This window comes from Vulpes vulpes, chromosome 1, assembly GCF_048418805.1.
Source record: "Vulpes vulpes isolate BD-2025 chromosome 1, VulVul3, whole genome shotgun sequence".
Taxonomy (NCBI): domain Eukaryota; kingdom Metazoa; phylum Chordata; class Mammalia; order Carnivora; family Canidae; genus Vulpes; species Vulpes vulpes.
The window spans coordinates 19931185-19939523 of NC_132780.1; the positions used below are offsets into that span (position 1 = coordinate 19931185).

The 8339-nt window shown below is 49.3% G+C and overlaps 1 pseudogene; it reads right to left on the bottom strand.

Annotated features, from left to right (window-relative positions):
- Positions 1 to 1102: 1102 nt before the first annotated feature.
- Positions 1103 to 7815, bottom strand: LOC112909391 (leukocyte immunoglobulin-like receptor subfamily A member 6; annotated as a pseudogene).
- Between the last annotated feature and the right edge of the window lie 524 nt (positions 7816 to 8339).

Consider the following 8339-nt stretch of genomic DNA (forward strand, 5'->3'; position numbering starts at 1 on the left):
CGGGACACTGAAGTGTCTGTTCAGAGACCCAGCTTCTCCCCTGGGACGTGGCTCATTGTCTGAGCAGACTCGGGCAAAGCTCAGCAGGTAGAAAATGTATGCCACGAATAGGACCAGAAGCTGCTGCTATAGGAAGGTATAAACCCAAACCTGCTGTGTGGGCCATACCCTCATGAAACAGGCGTGAGGGAAGATGAGGGACAGTCAAGGACATCCAACAATGGCAGGAGGGACAGCATCACACATCATGGAGGATGAGTCCTGGACAGGGAACAGCCCAGACACTTCCTGGCCCCTAAACCATGTTTCCCTCTCTGTGTTCTCAGCAGACAGCTCAGCTAACAGGAGCTCCATGCTCTCTTCCAGATCCCCCTAGGCACATTACTTTCATGTCCAAAGCTCTGCCACAGGGAAGGGTGGGTTTGCTCCCTGTGTTTACCTCCTGGCTACACCTGGGGTCCTTCTCTGGCTCTGCTGAGCCTCTAGGAGCAGAATGCCGAGAAGCACCAGGACGAAGGTAGCCATGCCCAAGCAGATGAGATTCTCCACTGTGCATGTAATCCTTGAGGTCGGAGGCTAGGATTAGGACAGAGAGGTCCCAGGTGTCAGGGTGGGCCCAAATCAACTGGGATCCAGATGTCCTCCCAGGATATCCACCTCTCCCCGACAAGAAGGACTTCACCCTCCACACCAGCCCGAGAACTGAGACTTTCTCCTACTCACCAGTGCTGGGGTCTGACATATTTTGGGGTGGGCTCACAGTGTCAGCTACTCCTGAGGGGAAATGGAAGCACATGGTGAGGAACTGGAGACCCCCATCCAGCCTGCCCTCTGCTCTGTGTTCTATATCCCTCCACTTGTCATCATCTCGTTTCTCTACAGTTCCTAAACTATCCCTTCACTGCACTAGAGGGGTTCCTCTGCTCTCCCCAGTGGATGCCCTCAGTCTCTTTCTTTCCCTTGATTTCAGACTTGGCTTCTGAGTCAGTCTGGATAGATTCTGGCTGTGCCTCAGGTGCTCAGGGTTGCAGAGAACTATAGCCTCCCAACACAGAAATCATGTCCTTGTATGTTTACTGTTCAGTCTGGGACATAAGACCTCCTAGCTCACAACCCTGCAGATGAGAGTGCTCAGTGATTCAGTAGCCAAGAATCCAGCATCCAAGGAAGAGGCATTGGTGTCAGGGGCTCCTGTCAGGAGGACAGAGGGGCCAATGTGTGGAGTAGAGTCCCATGTCGTTCCATGTCAACCAGCTCCCTTCCTTCGGGTTCTGCATTTTAATCTGTACCAGGAGTTTTTTTTTTTTATTGGAGTTCAATTTGCCAACATATAGCATAACACCCAGTGCTCATCCCGTCAAGTGACCCCCTCAGTGCCCGTCACCCAGTCACCCCAACCCCCCGCCCACCTCGCCTTCCACTACGCCTTGTTCGTTTCCCAGAGTTAGGAGTCTCTCCTGTTCTGTCCCCCTCACTGATATTTTCTTTTTAACAATTTTAAAAAAGATTCTTTTATTTATTCATGAGAGATAGAGATAGAAAGAGAGAGAGAGAGAGAGAGAGAGAAGCAGGCTCCATGCAGGGAGCCCATGCGGGACTCCATTCCGGGACTCCAGGACCATGCCCTGGGCCAAAGGCAGGCGCTAAACTGTTGAGCCACCCAGGGATCCCCCTCACTGATATTTTCACTCATTTTCTCTCATTTCCCCTTTATTCACTTTCACTATTTTTTATATTCCCCGAATGAATGAGACCATAAAATGTTTGTCCTTCTCTGATTAACTTATTTCACTCAGCATAATACCCTCCAGTTCCATCCATGACGAAGCAAATGGTGGGCATTTGTCATTTCTTTTCTTTTTTTTTTTAAATAATAAATGTATTTTTTATTGGTGTTCAATTTGCCAACATACAGAACAACACCCAGTGCTCATCCTGTCAAGTGCCGCCCTCAGTTCCCACTCCCCAGTCACCCCCACCCCCCACCCTCCTTCCCTTCCACCACCCCTTGTTCATTTCCCAGAGTTAGGAGTCTTCCATGTTCTGTCTCCTTTTCTGATATTTCCTACCCATTTCTTCTCCTTTTCCCTCTATTCCTTTTCACTATTATTTATATTCCCCAAATAAATGAGACCATATAATGTTTGTCCTTCTCCGATTGGCTTATTTCACTCAGCATAATACCCTCCAGTTACATCCACGTCGAAGCAAATGGTGGGTATTTGTCGTTTCTAATGGCTGAGGAATATTCCACTGTATACATAGACCACAGCCTCTTTATCCATTCATCTTTCGATGGACACCGAGGCTCCCTCCACAGTTTGGCTATTGTGGACATTGCTGCTATAAACATCGGGGTGCAGATGTCCCGGCGGTTCACTGCATCAGTATCTTTGGGGTAAATCCCCAGTAGTGCAATTGCTGGGTCATAGGGCAGATCTATTTTTAACTCTTTGGGGAACTTCCACACAGTTCTCCAGAGTGGCTGCACCAGTTCACTTTCCCACCAACAGTGCAGGAGGGTTCCCTTTTCTCCGCATCCTCTCCAACATTTGTTGTTTCCTGCCTTGCTAATTTTCCCCCTTCTCACCGGTGTGAAGTGGTATCTCATTGTGGTTTTGATTTGTATTTCCCTGATGGCAAGTGATGCAGAGCATTTTCTCATGTGCATGTTGGCCATGTCTATGTCTTCCTCTGTGAGATTTCTCTTCATGTCTTTTGCCCATTTCATGATGTTTCTTTGCTGTTGAGTTTCATAAGTTCTTTATAGATCTTGGATACTAGCCCTTTATCTGATACGTCATTTGCAAATATCTTCTCCTATTCTGTAGGCTGTCTTTTAGTTTTGTTGACTATTTTGCTGTGCAGAAGCTTTTTATCTTGAAGAAGTCCCTATTTAATTCATTTTTGCTTTTGTTTCCCTTGTCTTCATGGATGTATCCTGCAAGAAGCTGCTGTGGCCAAGTTCAAAAAGGATGCTGCCTGTGTTCTCCTCTAGGATTTAGATGGATTCTTGTCTCACATTTAGATCTTTCCTCCATTTTGAGTTTATCTTTGTGCATGGTGCAAGAGAATGGTCTAGTTTCATTCTTCTGCATGTGGATGTCCAATTTTCCCAGCACCATTTATTGAAGAGAGACTGTCTTTTTTCCAGTGGATAGTCTTTCCTCCTATCTCGAATATTAGTTGACCATAAAGTTGAGGGTCCATTTCTAGATTTTCTATTCTGTTCTATTGATCTATGTGTCTGTTTTTGTGCCAGTACCACACTGTCTTGATGACCACAGCTTTGTAGTACAACCTGAAATCTGGCATTGTGATGCCCCTAGCTCTGGTTTGCTTCTTTAATATTCCCCTAGCTATTCGGGGTCTTTTCTGATTCCACACAAACCTTAAGATGATTTGTTCCAACTCTCTGAAGAAAGTCCATGGTATTTTGATAGGGATTGCATTAAGCGTGTAAATTGCCCTGGGTAACATTGACATTTTCACAATATTAATTCTTCCAGTCCATGAGCATGGAATATTTTTCCATCTTTTTGTGTTTTCCTCAATTTCTTTCAGAAGTGTTCTGTATTTTTTAGGGTATAGATCCTTTACCTCTTTGGTTAGGTTTATTCCTAGGTATCTTATGCTTTTGGGTGCAATTGTAAATGGGATTGACTCCTTAATTTCTCTTTCTTCAGTCTCATTGTTAGTGTAGAGAAATGCCACTGATTTTTGGGCATTGATTTTGTATCCTGCCACATTGCTGAATTGCTGTATGAGTTCTAGCAATCTTGGGGTGGAGTCTTTTGGGTTTTCTAGGTACAGTATCATGTCATCTGTGAAGAGGGAGAGTTTGACTTCTTCTTTGCCAATTTGAATGCCTTTTATTTCTTTTTGTTGCCTGATTGCTGAGGCTAGGACTTCCAGTACTATGTTGAATAGCGATGGTGAGAGTGGACATCCCTGTCTTGTTCCTGATCTTAGGGGAAAGGCTCCCAGTGTTTCCCCATTGAGAATGATATTTGCTGTGGGCTTTTCGTAGATGGCTTTTAAGATGCTGAGGAATGTTCCCTCTATCCCTACACTCTGAAGAGTTTTGATCAGGGATGGATGCCGTATTTTGTCAACTGCTTTCTCTGCATCTATTGAGAGGATCATATGGTTCTTGTTTTTTCTCTTGTTGATATGATCTATCACGTTGATTGTTTTATGAGTGTTGAACCAGCCTTGTATCCCGGGGATAAATCCCACTTGGTCATGGTGAATAATCTTCTTAAGGTACTGTTGGATCCTATTGGCTAGTATCTTGTTGAGAATTTTTGCATCCATGTTCATGAGGGATATTGGCCTATAATTCTCCTTTTTGGTTGGGTCTTTGTCTGGTTTTGGAATTAAGGTGATGCTAGCCTCATAGAATGAGTTTGGAAGTATTCCATCTCTTTCTATCTTTCTGAACAGTTTTAGTAGAATAGGTATGGTTTCTTCTTTAAACGTTTGATAGAATTCAAATTTGTTTTCCTGATGTGATGCTTGAGGACAATTTACTCAGTCCTATGATGTGAGAAAAATGGGTGTGCATTTCAAAATGAAAAAGGGAAATTTCCATGTGTTTGCGGTTATGATAATATTTAACAACATATGAGAACCAGTTGAAAGGGAGAGAGTGAGTTCACAGCATATAAACTATGCCCAGACTGAGAGCTCTCTTAGGCATACTGACTCTTATTCAGACAACTCAGGAGTATGGTATTAAAGTAGGTGAGGAGTTCTTCAGACAGTCTATGAATTGACATTAGTTTATAAATAAACTTCAAAGGCTTTGAAGTTCATATAAGTGATGAATCACTGAATTTTACGCCAGAAACCAATATTGCATTACCTGTATGTTATAATCTAAAGTTTAAAATAGATGACGATGGATAGATAGATAGATGAGACTCCTATGAAATGTGCTCAGACTCCGTGCTGATCAGACATTCTTCCCCACAAGGAACGTGTGAATCTAATCTAACTCCAGTGGACACAAGAATAAGAAGAGTGTTTCTGAGTCTGACATCTCTGTCACATTAGTTACATCTGTCATAGTGCGTGCAGGTGTCACTCTAGAAGGTGTGAGAAGCAGGCACCGGGATGCTGGACAAGCTTCCACACACAATGCAGAGTGCACACCAAGTTCTCAGGGACTCGGGGTACAGCATCCCTGGGGATTCCTGTGAGCCAAGAATGGCCCCTCCTCAGGCTCCGGTGGGCACCGAGGGTCATGGGAGCCCCAGGGGGCACAGAGGGAAGCAGAGCAGTGCCCACAGGCAGGGAGGCTTCTCTTTAGGAGAGTGTTTGTGGAGCTGACACCATGGTTCAGGCTCTCTGATATGGAGGCACCAGGAGGTTTGTGGGAGGCCTGTGTCAACTCAGGATCATCCTCACTCACCCACCCCTCATGCAGCAGCCTACTCCTTACTTCTGCTGAGACTGAAGAATGGGGGACCCCAGGTAGAGGCTGTAGCTTTTTCCACTCTCTCCTGGGCTGGACCCTCCTCTGTGGAGCCTCCAATGCTCCTACATCTCTTACTGAAGGGCTTTCCTGAGAGTCCTGAGCTGGTGGAGCTCAGACAGGAAAGGGTGAGGGGGCCCTCACCTGAGACCAGGAGCTCCCAGGGGTCACTGGGATGTGACAATAGCTAGGAGGAGGTGTTGGATGAGCCGTAGCACCTGTAGGTTCCCCCATAGGCTGAGGTCACGGGACTCAGGGGGAATTCAGCCTGGTACAGCCCAGCTTGGTACTTTAAAATGCAGTTGGGGGGCTGGGGGTAGTAGTGGGAGAGATAGGCTGCCCCCTCCTTGAACAGAAGGAAAGTGTTCACAACCCTCCTGTCTGAACCACAGGGTCACATTCTCACCTGGGGCCACCGTGGGCCCGGCTGCCCCCAGAGGGAGGGTGTGTAGGGGAACTGTCCTAGAGAGAGGATGGATGGGTGAGGGGTGGTCCAGCCTTGGCCTGACCTGAGTCTGTCTGTGTCCTCTGAGTCTCTCCCATCTCCATCTCCTGTCTCTCTCTCTCTGTCTCCTCCCTCCCTGGGGACCTCACACCCCTGGCCCTGGCCACCATCACCTGGGATTCCCTCACAGGGACCTGTGCAGAGTCTGGGGCCTTACCTGCACCCATGGCCCCTCACCTGCGATCAGGATGTCTAAGGGGTCACTGGGGGCCAACCACTGGGAGAAGAGGTTGTTCACCATAGCATGGGTACCAGCTCCTGTGGGAGGGTCTCACTGGGCCCAGGGGGAAGGAAGTCTGCTACAGAGAGCCAAGCCTGGGACTGCCGGCCATGACACTGGGAAGGGCCACATGCCCCTCCTTGGACAGAGCAAATCTGTCATAGCCAACATCAGAGAGGCACGGGAGAGTCCAAAGGTCACAACAGGGCTCTGCTGGGTCAGGAGAGAGGGCTTCCTTGACACGCCTGGGAGAAGACCAGCTCTGCATTGTAGGGGCTGATTCTCCCCAAACCTCCCTTCTCCCATCCTGACCTCAGGTCTCATGTCCCTCACCCTCTGATTCTCTGATCTGTGAGCTCCATGGTCCCCTCACCACCCCCCCTTCATCTGGGGCTCCCTTGGGAGCAAAGAGCCCAGTAACCTGTCTGGTGCCTCAAACCATGGATGGGACAAAAATCTGACTTCCTTATTTGAGACCAGCAGCTTAAAGGGGTCACTGGGGAAGGACCCCACCCTGGGGGATGTTGTTATAACCATACCATCTGAACATCCACGTGAAGCTGGGGGTCACAGGGCCCACAGGGAACAGGGTCTGGATCCCCCTACTAGGTGCTCGCTAGGAGTCCTGGGTCCAGGGGCGCTGGCATTGTCCTTCCTTCATCAGGACAAGCCTGTGGAATCCTGTCCATGAATCACACTGGAGGGTCACATTCTCTCCTGAGGGCACAACAGGGCTGGGCAGGACTGAGAGGCTGGGTTTGCCATGCAATCCTAGGTGAGAGGAGGGGCTGTGTTAAATGGGGCTCAGATCCCCCCACATGATCCCCAGGACTCGGCCGTGAGAGGGTGACACCCTGAGAGCAGACCCCCTTCCTGAGGGCAGCACCTGGGGCTGGGCCCTGAATGGGCTCGCAACATGTCACCACTAGCTCCAGGGAGTCACTGGGCTCTGGCCACTCAGTGGTGCTTCCATAGTAACAGTGATATTGTCCTGCATATACACCTGTCATGTGTGTGATGGAGAACTTAGCCTTGTCCTTGGGCTCTAGTGACTCCTGTCTGTCCCAAGTCACCGATTGTCTCTCTCTATGCAGGCGATATACCTTGGCCTCCAGGCTTCCCTGACACCAGAGGGTCACTGGTGTCCTCCAGGGGATCTCAGAACCAGGCTCAGCCCAGATGGTGGGTTTGGGGAGGGTCCCTGGAAGGAAACAGAGGCTGGGTCACAAGACCCTCCACACCCCCGGTTCCCAGCTCAGCCCCAACCCCCCAGGTATCCCCACTCTGTCTGCCCAGAGCTGCTGATCACCAGCCCCTGACTGGTGGGTGGTCCCTGTTCTCAGTGAGGAGGTGGGACTGGGACCCCTGGGGACAGACTCACCTGCCTGCACTCACGTCCTGGAGCTCATACTCAGTCCTGGAAGAGAGTCCCTGTGAGAGGTTTGCCCCAAATCCTGAGCTGAACCCCTCCTCTCCATGAGCCTCCTGAGCCTGGGATCTTTGGCAGACCAGGACCTGCCTGTGAGGTGGGTCCCTCCCGGACTAGGGTGTCCCCTCCCCTCCTCAGATCTCACTTAAACAGAGCAGGGCCATGAGGGTGGGGGTCATGGTGTCTCCTGTCTTTGGCCTTGGCCCTGCAGATGATAGGATCATGAGGCCCAGAGGATAGGCAGACACACAAGGTGTGGGTACTTGGAGGCCAGTCTTACCCATAATGGGGTTGTCACATTAGCAGGATGTAACTACGGGAAGGGGAAAACCCGGTCCCCAGGTCCCCTAGCCTTGCTCTGAGGTCCATGATGGTGCAGCCAGTGATTCCTGAGACTTTCTCAGATATCCTGTCCAGGTGAGGAGACCAGGGCATGTACTTCCCTCCCAGAGCCTCCCCCATGGGGTTCTTTAACCTTAGCACATCCCTGGAGTTCTGATCATGGATGGGGTCCCCAGGCCCAGAAATGCTTAAGGGGACATGGGTTCCTGCTGTGCTGTGGAGCTCATGTCAGCACAGATAGACATACAATATCTCTGCTCACCTCAGATCTAGGTCAATGAACCCAAAGAAATGTAGGCAAATAGGGAAAGAAACACAGCCCCTCTCCTGACCCCAGAGCCTGGGCTTTCTTTCTAACACAGCC